Below are 17,022 nucleotides of genomic sequence, written 5' to 3' on the forward strand. Positions count from 1 at the left end.
AATTATGTTCGCTTCAGCTGTAAACTAGCAAGGAAAGATGGCTTCCAAAGCTGGAAGATACCGGAATCTTCTTCCAATGTAACGTGTTCTAGCCTGTATGGACATAGCAAACAGTAAATAACAGTTTCAACATTTCTATATACAATGTTGCATTATTCAAGTGTGTTAACTTCTGTGCAGTATGAGTGGGGAGCTAATATGATGCTGCCCAGACTCCCAGTGCAGGCTAAGTGGAGCAGGCACGGTGTGCTCACGCTATAAGGGGTACATCGGCTGCGTTGATAGACTTGATCCGTGACACACATTTGACAAGTACTGAAAGTTTCCCACCGTTTTTCATGATCTAGTATCAAAAAAAGTACTGAAGTTTCAGTATAACATGCAACACTAATGTATTGATATGTATATTTTTGTAATTACAGGGATCCTATGAAACAGACCGTGGTCTCAGCATGACTGTCAAAATAAAGATGAAATAGAAAATACATTTTAAAAAGGGAAGAAATATTCACAGCTACCCTATCATCTCAGAACAATGAGTCCGATATTTCAACGGATGTATAAACGTGAAGCATCCGGTTACCGGTTCCACTCACTACCAAATATGGTGATGAGAAGAAGCCCATTTGATGGCAGTGGGAGAAGTGGGAGGGAGAAAGATTTTGGCTGACATTCTGCAAATTTTCTCACAATTACACATTTAATCTCCATACAGTTTACTGTTTCCAAAACTAGAATATGTAACAAACAGAGTGGAATGCGTTTTGTAAACTTTAGCCTTTGCCAAAATGTTTAAAAAAATAATTGTTTAGGAGTGCAAGGGCGAATTGAGTTATTGACCACACGCGCTTCAGAGTAGGCGTTCCCTAATGGAAATACGCCAATGATCTACTTAGCTCATGCTTTGCTCTGCCCACCTCCTTGCTTATTCTACCCACTATGATTAATTTGCTCCCATTGAAAACGACAGGCTCTGGTCTATCTTGGATTAGCTATAAAAATCTTTGCTATCACGGTCATTGTGGTGAAATTGAAATTTGGAACATCTGGGGTCTTCCTGCATGGGGGTGGTGGATGGGTTCTTCCTGTGGCATACATCTGTGGCATACATCTTGGACCCTGTTATTCAGGCATGCACACACACTAACGGATTACTCTTCTGCAAGAGAAGAAAAACAACATGACAAAGGTTGTTTTTCACTCTGGGATAAAGAGGGAGCACTTTGTGGACCAAAAGTGAGAGACTCAATTCACCAAGCATTTCTTGAACAAAAAAAGTTGACAGACTTTAGGAACCAGTGCTTGACAAGCGGTTTAGCAAGAATTGACTTCTAGCAACTAACATGGTCATATGTCAAACGCTAGCCTACATGCAATAAGCTTTTCACTTAGCTAGTTAACGTTACTCTACATGCTATCTATAGTTAACGTTACTCTACATGCTATCTATTGAGGAGTCATTATTGTAAAGTTATATTCAGATAGTAGTCACTGCAGCAATACAACTAGCCCATCAGTAGCTGAACGACTGCTGAACATACCAATTAACGCAACAATAGCTAGCTAGCCAATGCTAACCTAGCAAACTACAGTACTTTGTTCATTAAAGTTCCTGCATAAACTGGAAGCAAAAAAAGCCACCAGCGCGCCCTATTTAATGACACGGCATTTTAAAACAATAAAGATCTATATCTATAAGCAAAAGAAAGTGAAACAATGGACATCAATAACCCAAAGTAATTAACGTCGTCAGCAGCAACTGTTAACAATGACTAGCTATTACTAAGTTAGCTTTGTAGCATGCTTTGCTAGCTTAATAGCATTCACATTGCAGGCTAGTGGCAATTCATGAAGAGAGGGTTGATGTACATTAAATTCTTTCTAAGTTCAATACAGGTTAGCTGGCTTGCAAGCTAATTGACTCTTACTTGAAGCTTCTAATCGCTCAATATAGATGCACTCAGACAGCTGGCTAGAAAGTTAGCAACATCCCCACCCGACACCCGTGGAAGTAACTTATAGCCGTTTGTGGCAGTGGCAAGGTCTGAAACACAGTTTTAGTTATCCGGTGGTTCTAACTGAACCCAACCCTTGTCTAGGGGCTTGGACCGGGCCCCTCTGTCTCCAAGAGATCCGATAAACATAGAATATGAAAGATGAATTCGGACCTCGATTTCTGAGCTCAAAGATTGTCTACTATATTGACAAGATAGTCAAGTGACAACTCTAACAGCGGAAATACATGTCCTCAAAGATGGAAGGCAGTTTTCTTATTTCTTCTTCAATGGCTGATCGCGTCCAACTCATAGGAATCGCCACCCAGTTGACTACTTTAAAATGGTGGAAGCCATTTCAGTCCTCTAGGCACAACTCAGATATAAAGTCATATTTTTCAAAGTTGTCGAAATGCCACGCGACTCACTTATATCATTGAATTCGTAAAAAGTTATATTATATCAAATAAGCCTCGTATAGAAAATTAGCAATTACATTTTTTGTTAACCAAATTTGACACTCGTTGACCTCCATACAAAAAAAACGCCCTTATTATCTCCATGCTGGCATAAATCATAGGTCACAGACGCTGAGACGCCATAGTTGCGTTCGTAACCAAGTGGAGGTGGGAATTTACCATTTGTAAAGACGTATATTCCAGTTGGACGCATTCAAGTGCTTTGAACTCGTTGAAACGCTAATTGGCTAATGGCCAACAAGCTGTGTAAACCATAAACTAAAAGTACAGCTATCATGCTTGTGAACAAATTATAGTGTTCAAAGACAATATTAATAGATTACTTTTTATAACTAATGTTTTGTTGCATTTCGCTGCCGAAAAGGCTGGTATCGGGGAAATTATTTTAGTATGTCACGTCAGAAGTCAGCATGTGGGAGAAGTGGGAGCTCAGAACGATAGATGAGTTCTCACTAGTAATTAGCAGTTGGAGGGCCGTTCAAGTGCATTTTTACCAGTATTATGTGGTAAATTCCACATCCCACTTGATCATGAACGCACCTCACGCTGATCTCCAGGGAGGAGTCACGAGAAGGGGTTACAAAACGCCAAATAAAACGAAACGCTAAGGAACAGAGCTATTCGAGGTTGACGGGCTAGCAGGCCGTTTGAAGGAAAGATGTCGGAAATGGATGCTGATTTCGAATTGAGCAGCGCGTCGAGTAAATTTGGTGAAGACCAATGTTTTGAATGGACAACATTAGTATCCAAAAAATTGAAATAGTCAAAAATTGTAGTGGAGGATAAGTGTGTAAGTGATAATGATTCGCTTCTTGTTGGGATGTGTTGGTTGAGTAAGGATGTATATGTGGGAAACCCGTTTCAGGTGTCAAATTGTTAAATAAGTATGTGCTTGGAAAAATGGAGTCTGTCAGAGTGACCAGGAGTGGTCTTATTTTGATTAATTGTATTTCTGTTTCTGAAGAGAAGAAGAAGATTGCAGTGGGCCTCAAAAGAATCCTAACAACAGAAGTTTTGTGGAATAGAGCACCTGTCAAGGAGTAATTTCAGGGGTGACGATGGATATTCAGGTTGAATACCTGAAGAGAATTCCTGGTGTGGTTTGTGCCCGGCGTCTGACCTACTGGGTGAATGGAGAAAAATAAGATAGTCAGTTGGTGTTGTTTTTTGATAAAGAGCAAATACCTACTCATGTGAAGCTTGGATACGTAAGATACACTGTTAATGTAACAGTATAACTTTAGACCGTCCCCTCGCCCCGACACGGGCGCGAACCAGGGACCCTCTGCACACATCAACAACGGACACCCACGAAGCATCGTTATCCATCGCTCCACAAAAGCCGCGGCCCTTGCAGAGCAAGGGGCAACACTACATATTGGTTTCAGAGCAAGTGACGTAACTGATTGAAATGCTACTAGCGCGTACCCGCTAACTAGCTAGCCATTTCACATCCGTTACACTCACCCCCCTTTCAACCTCCTCCTTTTCCGCAGCAACCAGTGATCCGGGTCACGGCACCAATGTAACAGTATAACTTTAGACCGTCCCCTCGCCCCGACACGGGCGCGAACCAGGGACCCTCTGCACACATCAACAACGGTTGCCCACGAAGCACGGTCGTTACCCATCGCTCCACAAAAGCCACGGCCCTTGCAGAGCAAGGGGCAACACTACATATTGGTTTCAGAGCAAGTGACGTAACTGATTGAAATGCTACTAGCGCGTACCCGCTAACTAGCTAGCCATTTCACATCCGTTACATTAAGAGCTTTCGTCCCCAAACCACTGCAGAAGAATTGTAAGGGATTTGATCATGATCCTGAGTTAGAGCCCTGTAAGTGTGAAGGAAATTGAGTTGGCAAAAGTAAGAGCAGTCAATCGAATCTCCTATGTGAAGGCGATTAAAATAATTGAGAAAACAAGTGGTGCTAGTGAAGAGATGGTAGTGGATACACCACAGCTTGTAGTAAATGTTTGCTGCCAGACAAAATATGTGTGTTAAAAAGGCGGATTTTGTTGCGTTCGTTGCCACAGTTGTAAACTGTACAGCACAAGTCTCAAAGAAGTCGAAAAAACTGGACATTATTGTGGCTGAGGCAGAAAAGTTTTTGGGACTAAAGGATTTTACATCGGAAGTCTTGCGAGAGGTACTGGCGCCGGAAGACCCGACCTCCCAGATTCCCCTTGAGCCAGTGTAGGGATCAGATCTGTTTTTTTTTTTTTAAAGAAAAGCTGTTTGATTTAGTTTATACATTTTTTTATAGTTTGGTAGCTGTTTTAGTATTTAGTTCCATTTTGGGAAATCCTGTTTACATCCTGCACAGTAGGTTGCGGAATGCACATAAAATTGTGCGATCGGCAAAATACCGCAGAAGAAGAAGGCGAACATGCTGGAATTAGGATGCTCGGTAGTGAATGGCAGAAAACGTATAACGCCACTGGGGAGTGTTGATGTTCCTTGTTATTATGTAAGATGTTGTAATAGTGTAAAACACAGAAATATCACATCGAGATTTTAAATTAAAACTTGTGCATTCACAACACTGCAATCATATCAGGGAATATAGATGTATCATGTGCATTTGAAATGTTGTTGGTTGTTTTTCTGTTCAACACTCTTAGAACAGATGTGTTAAAAACAAGTTGTGTTATTTTTTTAACACAGTGGTCCCCGGGTACTTGGCCAATCTACAGGGGGTACTTGAGAAGACTCATGGGACCATAGGCCTCAGTGGAGGCTGGTGGGAGGAACTATAGGACGACAGGCTCATTGTAATGGCTGGAATGGAATAAATGTATGGTTTCCATGTGTTTGATAGCCTTCCATTAATTACACTCCAGCCATTACAATGAGTCCGCCCTCCCACAAGCCAATGGTAAAATGCACATGAGGGGGTACTTCAGGGGTACTCCGGGCAGAGCAAAATTCAGTCGGTGGTACATTAACTAAAAAAAGTTTTGAACCACTGTTTTAATACATCTGTGTGTCTAATTAGGAACAATCATTGTGTTGGCACATTTAACACATCATTTGTTAACACAACAGGAGAAGATCTCAAATGCAATCACTTCTCGTCTCCTGTCTCAAAACGCACTGGAGGACAGGGTCAGAGGGGCGGGACCTCTGGCTTTCTCATCCAATGGGTTTTGAGAGAGGACGAACGGAGTATGCAGTTGAGATCTTCCCGGGGTGTCATCCCTAACTAGAAACGGGTGAGTCAAAAGATTGCTGTGTCTACAAAGGCAGGCAAAATCTAATATTTTTCCACCGGTTGGTCTTTTGACCAATCACATCAGATATTTTCACATCAGATCTTTTACAGAGCTGATCTGATTTGTCAAAATACCAATTAGTGAAACAAAGATCAGAATTGGGCTGTGTAAACAGCTGATTCTTCACATATTGCATTATATTCCACTTAACAATTCTGTAAATGGGAAAGACGTGTAGAAAAACAGTAGCCATTTGTTCAATTAATACAGTGCTCTATATACCAAACTTTTACATTGAACACATTTTTGTACATGCAAAAGATCATTCTTGAAACATCTCAAACAAGTTATTTATTACATGTCAGCCAGTCAGATATGTAGTACAGATTGACCAACTCAGACAATTTTGGACCTGAGATACAGAAGAACGGACGTTTTCAGCATTTAACAAATTCATTGCAGGAACTGACACAAAATGTTGAGAAATCATTACACATAAATTGTTGTTCAACAACACATATTTTCTAAGAATGAAGCTATGGCGCTAAAATGCCACTAGATGGCATAACAAACACATTCTCAACACAACTTGAGTATTTTACATGGTAAGAAACAGCTAAACTCCCTGGCCTTTTAATGGTAAATAGATATTTTGATGCAATATGTTACTCTGTTAATCCTCTTAAGATAATGTTTTGTGAGCATTTTGTTTTCTGAGAGAAACATTTCACAAATAAAATGTTTTAATTGAAATGCATTTTGCAAACAGAACACGAAACAGTAAAAAGTATTTTTTAAAACAATTTATTACAAAAATATTATTGTACAGTACTAAATGTACATGAGCACCAGAGGTGAGTTTGCAGCATGCAATGTTTCACAGAGGAATTGCATAAGATTAACATGGCAATTCTAAACCACATTTTCTTTGTAATCATTATCTTATATACAGTATACATATGGTCAGATTCTTAATTAAATATGAGACAACTAGGCAAGCATAAAGTTGTAATTCAACTGAACAATACAATCAACACTTGTCATTTTTCACTAAATGACCCATAGGTCAATCCAATCTGGAATAATGGTGGTTACCAAAAGAAAAATAGAAGAATAAAGTAAAAACAACTAAATAGCTTTTTGGTGAGTTTTAAAAACCAATAGACACAGGTACAATACTCATCCTCATGTACCTTATATAAAAATATACCTCACAAGAAATGTAAGTAAAATACACATCTATAGCGCTGTAAAATAATTTGGCATCTTACACATAGGGTGAATAATACTACTCCTAATAATACAGATTTTTTTATTTGGATACATATTATACAATATCTGAATACAAAAATAAAAAAGCCCTCATCACCAAATCCATCTAATTTCCCTGATGAATTGTACTTCCCTACATGAAACAATAATACCACCTAATCAGAACCGAGAACAGCACAGTTTGTGTTGCTATAATGAGAATTTCACATTTGTAAACATTTTGTTGAGATTTTAATTTGTCTTATATTACTTAATGCTTTGGGAGTTTGGATACCGGTACATGTTTAGATGAGTGTTAAAAAATAGTAATACAATTGTACATTCCAGAGTTGGGATTAATTCTATTAGAAATGTTCATTTGTGTAAATTGGAATACCTTTAATCAAATTTCAGTTGACCTAAATTGAACCTAAACCTGGTAATTTCTCCTATTAACTAATTCATGATTTATCCAGGGCTACATGCATCCAAAGACATCTAAATCTTTTTTGTAAGTAATTTTCATCCTTTAAAATACAATTAGAGTTTGCTCTTGGTTGACTAGTATAAAAAAACACATAATAAAGAAATGACTCTAGCACACATGTGAGAGGGTATTTCTCGCCCTGAGACTTCTCAATGAAGCTGTATTTCTACAAATAGAAATAGTCTTAGTAATATGCGTATCCCAGGTAAAGGTTTTGACACTGTATGGTGTTTTAGCACTGCTTATCATGGGAGGTGTAGTTCATATGAACTACAAGCCTTTCCTTGATTCCATCTACCTTGCTCATAGTCCATTGTTGGGTGAGAATAGCAGCAGTGACTAGGAAACAAGGCCGTAGGTGTGGGGTGGGATGAGAGGGGGCTGGTTAGCACTGGTAGTGGAAATGCTGGTGTTGATGGACCTTACCATCCAAGTGTGTGTGTGCGAGTGCATGTCTGTGTAAACGTTGGAGTAAATCTTAGGGGGCCCACTAAGGACAGGGGCTCCCAGGCCCACCAGTCTATGGCTGGGGTAGTCAGGGCTATTCAGGGTATTACAGGGGGTGTTGGTGCTGGGCTCTTTGTCCGAGATGTGTTGGTCTCGGTGGGCTATGGTCATGGGGCGGGGGGGCAAGGTGTTGTGGCGTCGGCGGCTGTGGCACAGCCAGAGTACAATGGTGCCTACGATGAGGAGGGCTGCTGCAGGGATGCCAATAATCAGAGGCCAGGGCAGGCCGGAGCTCAGGTGTGGAGGAGTCACTGTGTTCTCCACCTGAGGGTCTGGACACACAACAGTGGAGAGATCAGTGAGCTCTACAGATCTAAGCTTTCTGAAGTGTTATAAGACAAGATATAACAAGAATAACCCACTGCCATTCCATCCCAGTAAAGTCCCATTCTACAGTTAGTGAATGGCTGTACTCACCTGGCAGCACGGTGAGGTAAGCACTGCGGAAGCTGTAACCCATTGTGTTAGCTCCCAGGCAAATGTACATCCCAGCATCCCCATCATGGGCCTTGATGATAGCCAGCTTGTTGAGGTAGGAGCCGTCAGGCCGGGACCACACGTCCCCTGTGGGCAGAACCACAAAATGCTGCCCTCCGACTTCCAGGGTGGAGTTATAGCGGTCCTCTGTGCCTGGGTCAACCCTCTTCAGCCACTGGACCACAGGCTTCACGTCACTGTGGACCTTACACTGGAAGGAGGCGGTGCCACCATACTCCACAGTGGTGTTGACCGGGTGGGTGCCGGTCAGAACAGGCTTGCAGTGAGAGCGCTCTGTAGGGAGATGGACAGGATTCATAAGCATGTGAATCATAATGACAACATACTCAGCACAATTACCTTGGCAACGTAAGAGAGGCCTGGGGTATAAATACAACTGGAGTGTGCTGTAAAATGATTTGTGGTGTTGGCCAGTGCAGAGACCCATCCTTACCGATGACATCCAGCTTGTAGGTGGCGTTGATGTGCCCGGCTGGGTTGGAGACATGGCAGGTGTACTTGGCACTGTCCTGGGGTTGCAGGTTCTTTAGGGTGAGGGTCCACTGGGGGCGCTTGCCCTGGCGCGGGGGTGGCAGCGGGGTCTGGTCCTTCCACCAGGTGATGACGGGAGGAGGGGTGCCGCTGGCCTGGCACTTGAACCTCACTGAGCTGCCCACCGGCTTGTACAGCACCCGCCTGCGCATCTTAGTGGGCTGACTAAACCGAGGCTTCACTGCAGAGAAGATACATCATGAAGGTTAACACAGACTTCAATAACATTCCGCAGGGCTATAATGTAGTGAAGGGAAGCAGTCGGGTACTCACCCCAGGGCTCTCCTGTAGGATCAAGCTGGGTGAGCTCAGCATTGGGTTCCACTATGGCAGGTGGAGGGTCTGTCTGGCTCGCTGCTGTGTCATCTGAAAAACAGTCAGTCAGTCATTGACTGAGGGTTAGCCTCTGTGACTTACACCCATGTATGGAGTATGAAGATCATTTCATAGCAAAAGAAAGGGCTTATAACATTCATAGGACTATTAATTCCCATTCTGAATAAATCTGATCGTAGGACTGTGGAAGACAGAACACATTACTCTAGTATCTAAAAAACATCAAAGTTGGGTGTTTATGTAGTCTTAAAAAAAAATATATTGCTGAAAAATAATCTACTTGTCACTACAGAGGAAACAAAGCCAATATAAAACCAATGGGTCAAAGATGAGAGTTCTCCTACCCCCTGCCATTACCACAACGTATCCTTCAGATATTGCCACATAAATCTAGTGGTCAGTTATTGTTTCAGTGAGGTGAGCTATTTCATCTAGGACCCAAGTACTAATGTCTGCAAATGGCGTCGCATAAATCACATGGGGTCTAAGGATGAGTGCAAACTGCTGGAGAATCTCTGATATATTTGCCTTGCTTTGAGCTCCAACCGGATCAAATCAAAGTTTAGTGGTCGCGTACACAGATTTGCAGATGTTATCGCAGGTGCAGCAAAATGCTTGTGTTTCTAGCTCCAACAGTGCAGTAATATCTAACAATAAAAAACAAAAATACACACAATTCAGAAAAGTCTAAATTAAGAAATATCAGAATGAGCAATGTCAGAGACTGGAATATGCATGTATGTATGTGTAAAGACAGTATATGAATAGAAAAGGTGTGTACAGCAGTAGTTATATGGTATGGTGTGTATAGACAGTATATGAATAGAAAAGGTGTGTACAGCAGTAGTTATATGGTATGGTGTGTATAGACAGTATATGAATAGGAAATGTGTATACAGCAGTAGTTATATGGTATGGTGTGTATAGACAGTATATGAATAGAAAAGGTGTGTACAGCAGTAGTTATATGGTATGGTGTGTATAGACAGTATATGAATAGAAAAGGTGTGTACAGCAGTAGTTATATGGTATGGTGTGTATAGACAGTATATGAATAGAAAAGGTGTGTACAGCAGTAGTTATATGGTATGGTGTGTATAGACAGTATATGAATAGAAAAGGTGTATACAGCAGTAGTTATATGGTATGGTGTGTAAAGACAGTATATGAATAGAAAAGGTGTGTACAGCAGTAGTTATATGGTATGGTGTGTATAGACAGTATATGAATAGAAAAGGTGTGTACAGCAGTAGTTATATGGTATGGTGTGTATAGACAGTATATGAATAGAAAAGGTGTGTACAGCAGTAGTTATATGGTATGGTGTGTATAGACAGTATATGAATAGAAAAGGTGTGTACAGCAGTAGTTATATGGTATGGTGTGTATAGACAGTATATGAATAGAAAAGGTGTATACAGCAGTAGTTATATAGGATGGTGTGTATAGACTATAGACATATGAATAGAAAAGGTGTATACAGCAGTAGTTATAAAGGATGGTGTGTATAGACAGTATATGAATAGAAAAGGTGTATACAGCAGTAGTTATATAGGATGGTGTGTATACAGTATATGAATAGAAAATGTGTATACAGCAGTAAGTAATATAGGATGGTGTGTATAGACAGTATATGAATAGAAAAGGTGTATACAGCAGTAGTTATATAGGATGGTGTGTATAGACAGTATATGAATAGAAAATGTGTATACAGCAGTAGTTATATAGGATGGTGTGTATAGACAGTATATGAATAGAAAATGTGTATACAGCAGTAAGTAATATAGGATGGTGTGTATAGACAGTATATGAATAGAAAAGGTGTATACAGCAGTAGTTATATAGGATGGTGTGTATAGACAGTATATGAATAGAAAAGGTGTATACAGCAGTAGTTATATAGGATGGTGTGTATAGACAGTATATGAATAGAAAATGTGTATACAGCAGTAAGTTATATAGGATGGTGTGTATAGACAGTATATGAATAGAAAATGTGTATACAGCAGTAAGTAATATAGGATGGTGTGTATAGACAGTATATGAATAGAAAAGTTGTGTACAGTAGTAAGTAATATAGGATGGTGTGTATAGACAGTATATGAATAGAAAAGGTGTATACAGCAGTAGTTATATAGGATGGTGTGTATAGACAGTATATGAATAGAAAAGGTGTGTACAGCAGTAGTTATGTAGGATGAGCCATGACTAGAATACAGTATATACATATGAAGTGGATAAAACAGTATGTAATAATTAAAGTGACCAGTGTTCAGGACCGCTCTGTGTGAAACAGGATGAATAATTCTGCTTGGAGATCAGTGGAGTGTGAGGTGTCTAAATGACCGTGTAACTAACTGGCTATGTGAGGCAGGGGTGAGCAAACAGTGCCATATTGTTGCTTCTCTCAAGTTTCCGCAATGTTTAAAACAAGACAGCGTGTTGACGTAACCCTGAGCAGGAAACCAATTAACTGCCTTTAACCTAAACTGCGCAGGCAGGCAGTCAAACGGACAAGGCTGAGAGAGAGCGCTGCTTTGTTTGGGCCGACCCTCTGGCACGACCCACAGGAATACACAGTGAACCTATTCTAACCCAGAGTCCACTGCGGACTGGGCTAACACACACATACAGTGCATTCGGAAAGTATTCAGAACCCTTGACTTTTTCCACATTTTGTTACATTACAGCCTTATTCTAAAATGTATTAAATATTTTTTCCCTCATCAATCTACACACAATACCCCATAATGACAAAAGCAAAAACAGGTGTAGATTTTTTTGCAAATGTATTAATAAAAAAACAACGTAAATGTTAAAATTACCTAAGTATTCAGACTCTTTAACTGGTACTTTGTTGAAGCACCTTTGGCAGCAATTACAGCCCCGAGTCTTCTTGGGTATGATTCTACAAGCTTGGCAGACCTGTGTATTTAGGAGTTTCTCCCATTCTTCTCTGCAGATCCTCTCAAGCTCTGTCAGGTTGGATGGGGAGCGTCGCTGCACAGCTATTTTCAGGTCTCTCCAGAGATTTTTGGGTTCAAGTCCGGGATCTGGCTGGTCCACTCAAGGACATTCAGAGACTTGTCCCGAAGCCACTCCTGCGTTGTCTTGGCTGTGTGCTTAGTGTCATTGTCCTTTTGAAGGTGAACCTTCGCCCCAGTCTGAGGTCCTGAGCGCCCTGGAGCAGGTTTTCATCAAGGATCTCTCTGTACTTTGCTCCATTCATCTTTCCCTCGATCCTGACTAGTCTCCCAGTCCCTGCTGCTGAAAACCATTCCCACTTCATGATGCTGCCACCACCATGCTTCACCGTAGGGATGATATTGGCCAGGTGATGAGCAGTGCCTGGATTCCTCCAGATGTGACGCTTGGCATTCAGGCCAAAGAGTTCAATCGGACTAGATAATCTTGTTTCTCATAGTCTGAGAGTCTTTAGGTACCTTTTGGCAAACTCCAAGCGGGCTGTCATGTGCCTTCTACTGAGGAGTGGCTTACATCTGGCCACTCTACCATAAAGACATGATTGGTGGAGTGCTGCAGAGATGGTTGTCCTTCTGGAAGGTTCAGTCAGTGACCATCGGGTTCTTGCAAGGCTCTTCTCCCCCGATTGCTCAGTTTGGCCGGACAGCCAGCTCTAGGAAGAGTCTTGGTGGTTCCAAACTTCTTCCATTTAAAAATTATGGAGGTCACTGTTTTCTTGGAGACCTTCTATACTGCAGAAATGTTTTGGTACCCTTCCCCAGTTCTGTGCCTCGACACAATCCTGTCTCTGAGCTCTACGGTCAATTCCTTTGACCTCATGGCTTGGTTTTTGCTCTGACATGCACTGTCAACTGAGGGACCTTATATAGACAAGTGTGTGCCTTTCCAAATCATGTGCAATCAATTGAATTTACCACAGGTGGACTCCAATAAAGTTGTAGAAACATCTCAAGGATGATCAATGGAAACAGGATGCACCTGATCTCAATTTCGAGTCTCATAGCAAAGGGTCTGAATACTTATGTAAATAAGGTATTTGTTTTTCAAACATTTCTAAAAATCTGTTTTCGCTTTGTCATGGAGTATTGTGTGTAGATTGAGTAAAATAATTATTCAATACATTTTAGAATAAGGATGTAAAGTAACAAAATGTGGAAAAAGTCAAGGGGTCTGACCACTTTCTGAATGCACTGTATATACTGTAACTATACACACACACTTACTAACCAACCGTGTTTTGATTAACCTCGTGTCAACAACTGTGTGTGGTACGCAGGCAATAATGATTCACACGTTAAAACATTCACAGATGAATTGTAACAACTCCTTATTGTGACAACGGAGTCTGTGTAAAATAACATACCGGATCTATTTACATTTGAAATAGGAACATTGAGTTTTTATCTGTAAATGATCAATAGTGAGATTTATTCCTGAACACCTCATCAAATGGCTACCCAGACTATTTGCATTCCCCCTCTTTTACAGCATTGCTACTTTCTGTTGTTATCATCTATGCATAGTCACTTTAATAACTACCTACATGTACATATTACCTTAACTAACTCTGTACCGGTACCCCCCTGTATATAGTCTCGCTATTGTTATTTTACTGCTGCTCTTTAATTACTTGTTACTTTATTTCTTATTCGTATTTTTTAAATTTTTTAAACTGCATCGTTGGTTAGGGGCTCGTAAGTAAGCATTTAACTGTAAGGTCTACACCACGCACGTGACTAATACAATACAATTTGATTTGAGATGTAAAAGTTTCCTAGCAGCACTGAACACCACAGAGTAGAGACTAAGCTGATTGTCCACTCTGTCTGCTCTACATAGCATCAACATCCCTGTTGTCTGATGGAACCTCAGGTCACCAGGTGTGGAGGGTCAGGTCAGGTGTGTGGGTGTGCTGTCCTTTGTCCTGATTTCATCCCACTGTTCTGGTCCAGAGGGCCTTACTACAGCGCGAAGGCCACACCCTGCTTCTCAACACAGTGTAGTGAGGCACAGGAGAGTCCGGAGAGCCCAAAGCCAGCACCAAGTGTTTTTTCTAGCCCAGCCCCCATTGTTACTATTGGCCCAGGGCTCTGGGAGAGTAAGCCTGGGTATAGTAACGGTTCCATTGGCACGGGAGAGGGGGCTATTCAGCAGCACTGAGGTGGAATTAGGGGGGCATTATCTTGTCTAAAGAGGTTTCAGCCAGGGCTCATTCCTTCACTCTGCGCTAATGTATGGGGATGTTATCCCTAAACAGGTGCGGAGGGAGAGAACAGGTTTTCCCTGATCATTGGACCTTTTCCTTTTCCTAAGGATTGGATTTATTTTCTTCTAATACTATGTTTATACATTCAATACATTTGATGTCATCTGTGACCAGTTTAAATGACTAGTTGAAGTTTTTAGTGAGTGGTGGAAAAAGATTGTCTAGGTGAAGAAAGTACGTCAGGTAGGCAGCCGTCAGGAGCATGGCCTGACGCGATGACGGAGGCACAGCACGGCTGAGCAGACAGCTCCAGCTCTGGCTCCTGTGTGTAGTGGAGAGGAAAGTGGTGCTGGACTGCTGTAGCGCTAGGCTGGGGGACAGGGGGCCCCTTTTCCTCTGCTCCAGTCCCACAGAGCACACACACAGACGGGCAGAGAGGGGCAGGGGGAAGGTAGAGGGCGGAGGTAAGGGTGGAGACGGTAGGTCTGGGGGAGCTCTAACCCTACAGCTTTCCTTACAAACACTCTTCATGTGGAGGCTGTGTTTATAAGGTCCCATATTATTTTTTCCTACTGGGAAAACTTTTTGGGCCTCCCCCTCAAAAAGCCTCATTCTCCATTCATACCGGGTACCTGTGTTCAAACACGTGCCACTGTGTCTGCCATGGAGCAAAAAGCCAAAATAACAGTCTTTAATAAAAAATTAAAATCTCTGACTGATGAAAACAATGGAAAGATGAGTTGTTCTTTTTATGTTAGAAAACATAGAATAGAGTATTATGTGGTAATTCCATTCCGTGATGGTGGTCCACTGTTACCAAAACAATACTGTTCATGAAGAGATAATGAAGCAGAGCTATTTTACCTTCCTCTCACAGGTCATAAGATTTGAGCAGTGATATGGACCTGAATGACATATGAGTTCTACTTGAGCAAAGAAATTCACAGACGAGAAGATAATCATAGAACTTGACATGTCAAGAAAGTCAGAAGGAGTTCGTAAGTTCAGAAGATTTGAGGTTCATTTTAAAATAGACTAAAGCTTTTTGTTCAATGTGTGACTATCAAGTTAATCATTTATCAAGACCCCATTACAAATCTCATGGAGCCATGTTTCTCACAACGTGAAATTGATGTATGTCTGCCTGCCGATAGCTAATTACAGCAGTGACTGAGTGTCTGTTGTACCTCACGTTAATTGAAGCCAGAGAGAGGCAAGCAGGCAGGATGGCAGTCAGGCAAATTAGAGAGCGTTGTCGTCAGCGTCCCTCCACACAGCATGAGAGACAGAGGGGAAGCTAGCGCTGCGCTGGAGGAAATGCTAATTAGAAGTCTCCTGGTATCTTTTATAGAGCCATAAGCGGTTTACAGCAACAGGCGCATGGTGACTCCAGAGGAAATTACCCCCAGCATTTTCTTTTCTTCTCTGTTGTGCTTGGCTGTGAGGGGCGAGGCAGGGTGTGGCGGGGGGAGGAAGGGTGGGTGGGCAGGCCCCGGTGCATCATGCCTGCTGAGGAGGGCCCAGCCCAATCCTCTAGTCAGTCAGCTACCTGCTGGCCACTCCAAGGAGCCTCTGGATGAAAGCTACTTTAATGTGGTGAACTGGTCAAGGGGGCTAATTTGCATCCTTTCAGTTGGATCAAACCCCTGTTTCTACCAGCAGCCTAGCGGAGGCTGGCAGGGTCCTGTTGGGTCATGGAGGGCCTAGCTAGCCACACAGGGCCTGGGGGGAGTGGGGGATTATTTAGGATAACATTGTTCTGAGCTGTTCTCACTAACATTACGTGAGAATAGACGAGCGTAATGGTGTCTTTGGTACGGATAGCATATTAATTATAGCACAATGACAATTCCATCACCCCCTTGTATTGTTATTATAATGTAGTCATGTTTAGAAGATGACTTAATGCTAACCCTGACGCTAACCTTGACCATGACACGTTCTGGCTCCCAGCCAAACCCTCTCCTCAACTAACTATAACCTTTAACATATTTCCATATTTAACTTCACCCACATCCTGGCACTATCTTTAACTCCAACCTCCTCTTGCCCTAGGTATCAAAGTCTAGACAGAACTGACTCCCTCACTGCTTGTCCTACTACTTACAACGGACAACTCTTTCTCTGTGTCTCTCCTTGTTCAGCTTCATTTCATCTGAGACCAGAATGGATTCAATTCCATTAAACATCCTTTCATCTTTCTGTCTTTCATCCACTACTCACTAGCATGGATTCATGTGTCCATATGTGCTTGTGCTTTGAACTTGCTGCAACATATTTGACTACAATGAATGAGGACAAAAACAAACATGTCCTAGGACGCACGGGTGGGTCGGGTCGCGGAGTTCTGTGGTTCTGTGTCACAAAAGCATTCATCAGAATTAGAAATTAGATCATTGTCACGTCGGTGAAAACGTGATCAAAAGGGACGACTCTCTCCCTCACACGCATATTTCACTGTTCAGAAGTGTTAATGTGTCATCTCCAGTGTCAACTGTAGCACTGTAAACACTACTCACGCTACTCACTGTC

At 41.8% G+C, this 17,022-nt stretch overlaps 1 long non-coding RNA gene and 1 pseudogene across 1 annotated transcript; both read right to left on the bottom strand.

Annotated features, from left to right (window-relative positions):
• Positions 1-853: 853 nt before the first annotated feature.
• Positions 854-2,171, bottom strand: LOC139580235 (uncharacterized). The gene is made up of 2 exons (XR_011676012.1): positions 1,929-2,171; positions 854-1,159 (listed from the first exon to the last, which is right to left on the bottom strand). It is a non-coding gene; the product is annotated as an uncharacterized lncRNA (long non-coding RNA).
• A 5,511-nt stretch (positions 2,172-7,682) lies between these two features.
• LOC139581488 (fibroblast growth factor receptor-like 1) overlaps positions 7,683-17,022 on the bottom strand; it is a 50,361-nt pseudogene continuing 41,021 nt past the window's right edge.

Source organism: Salvelinus alpinus, chromosome 7, assembly GCF_045679555.1.
Source record: "Salvelinus alpinus chromosome 7, SLU_Salpinus.1, whole genome shotgun sequence".
Lineage (NCBI taxonomy): Eukaryota > Metazoa > Chordata > Actinopteri > Salmoniformes > Salmonidae > Salvelinus > Salvelinus alpinus.